Below are 2,431 nucleotides of genomic sequence, written 5' to 3' on the forward strand. Positions count from 1 at the left end.
CGCAAAGAGCACTGTGTATTCTGTAGGTAAGCCCTTTAGAGCTTTGCCATTGCTATTTTGGCCATCCGAGGTCATTTCAGGCCCCGTTTTAGACTCGCAAGGTTGCAGACAACAATTCGAGGTATCCTGCAATTTCAACTGTGTCTGTCGTATACAGGTGCACAAGTTACAAATTTCAGATCTATAAGTTCAAAGGTGTTTACTAGTGAATAAACACAAGGTTTATCTGCAAACTGGTTGCAGATTGCATGTATTGTTGAGTATATAGTGAAAAAGACTGTCTGGTGTATTGCTGTGCACTATAGGTCGAGGGTTGCTGAATATTTGCTTGCTATTTGGTATTAGTTTTGTGATAATGGCAAAGAATAGTGGAAACCCCATCATTGAGAAGCTTGACAAGAACAACTATCCTTCATGGAAGTTCCTTGTCACGAACTTTCTTATCAGAAAAGGCCTCTACGAGTTTGTTTCAAGCGAAGAAAAGGAGCCAGAGCTGAGTGATCCTCCAACTGCAAAAGAGACAAAGGCACGGAAGGAATGGAATGCAAAAGAAAAAAAGGTCATGTATTGGCTGTCTGTGTAGTAATTGACAATAATATGCTAGGATATATTAGAAATGCAGAGAATTCATATGCAGCTTGGACCATACTTGAAAGTATGTTTTCCGTAAATACAAAAGCACGAAAGATTCAACTCAAACAAGAGTTGAATACATTGAAGAAAGAGAATATGTCTATCAATGAGTATCCACTGAAGGTAAGGAGCATTGCAGATGCCTTAGCAACGATTGATGCAATGCCCGATGATGATGATTTGGTGTCATCTACCTTGGGTGGACTTAACAATGAAAAGGCTTGGAAGTCTTTTGTAACTTTCGTATATGTCAGAAAGCCATTTCCAGATTTTGATGAGTTGGTCTCCCTTATGATCATTAAAGAGATCAACATGTAGAGTGAGACATATGAAAAAAGTGGTGAACAGGTCCAAGCTTTCTACTACAGTTTAGGAAGGGGACGTGGCAGGTCCTCTTCAAGAGGCCGCGGTACAGGACTAGTAGTGACAACCAGCAAAACAGATCGAATCAGCAATTTGGTGATATGCAGGTTTCAAGAGGTCGTGGTAACTTTTTTTGGTGTTGTGCATACAGATATTTGGGGGTCTACACAAAATGTATCTCTTGGAGACAGTTTATACTTTGTCACATTCATTGATGATTGTTCTAGAAAGCTATGGATATATTTTATGAAGGAAAAGAGTGAAGCGTTTGAGCACTTTAGAACTTTCAAGGATGCAGTTGAAAGAGAAATAGGCTTGAAAGTAAAGTGCTTGAGGTCAGATGGAGGGGGAGAGTACCTCTCGAATGAGTTCAACTGAGGTCTCATGGGATAAAGAGACAGTTCACATGCAGGTATACCCCACAGCAAAATGGTGTTGCAGAAAGAAAAAGCATGCATATTGCAGAAGTTGCGCGGGCATTAGTGGCTGAAAAGAATATGCCCAAATATTTTTTGTCTGAGGCTATCCATACTGCTGTCTACATTATGAATAGAACTCCCACAGCTACAGTTCATGGGATGACTCTTGAAGAATGCTTTACTGGCAAGAAGCCTAATATATCGCACTTGAAGGTATTTGGCTGTGTTGCATATGTTCATGTGCCAGATGAGCTATGGAAGAAGCTTGATCCAAAGATAGAAAAATGTGTCTTTACTGGATACTCTTTACAGCAGAAAGGGTATCGCTATTATAACCCTATCACATGTAAGTTCAGAGTGAGCAAGGATGCCATTTTTTATGAAAGGAGCAGTTGGTATGCATCTAGTGGTGGTGCATTGATAATGATGATGATCATGACACTCATGTGCAAGCTGAAAAGCAAGAATCACGGACTCTTAGTGGACCAAAGACATCATCTGGTAGTCCTTGGTCTGGGAGACTAAGAAGTAGCTCTACATCTTCAGGTGCATCTAGTAGCACTACAGGTAAAGACAAAGGAAAGAATAAAGTGTCAGATGGCATTGATGCAGTTCTTGATGGAGACTCCAGTGGCTCAGGTGTACAGAGAGCTCATAGTAATGTAAAGGCTCCATTGAGTGATCCGGTGGTACGCAGATCTAGCAGAGTTAGATACCCTGTTAAAAGAACTGGTTTTGAAGGTTATGCAGCTCACCATTATGCTTATATGGTGAAATTAGATGAGGATGTTGAACCCACTTGCTTTGAGGATGTTGTTGGTCATACTCATTGGGATGCAGCAATGGATGAGGAGATGGTTGCATTAGAGGCCAATAAGACTTGGGATCTAGTATCATTGCCAAAGGGCAAGAAAGCAATTGGATGTGTGGGTTTATAAGATTAAGCATAATGCAGATGGTTCTATTAGTAGGTACAAAGCTAGGCTGGTTGCAAAAGGCTATGCCCAGACATATGG

Source organism: Lygodium microphyllum, chromosome 4 (assembly GCF_053477565.2).
Source record: "Lygodium microphyllum isolate KBCC chromosome 4, Lygodium_microphyllum_v1.1.10, whole genome shotgun sequence".
NCBI classification, from domain to species: domain Eukaryota; kingdom Viridiplantae; phylum Streptophyta; class Polypodiopsida; order Schizaeales; family Lygodiaceae; genus Lygodium; species Lygodium microphyllum.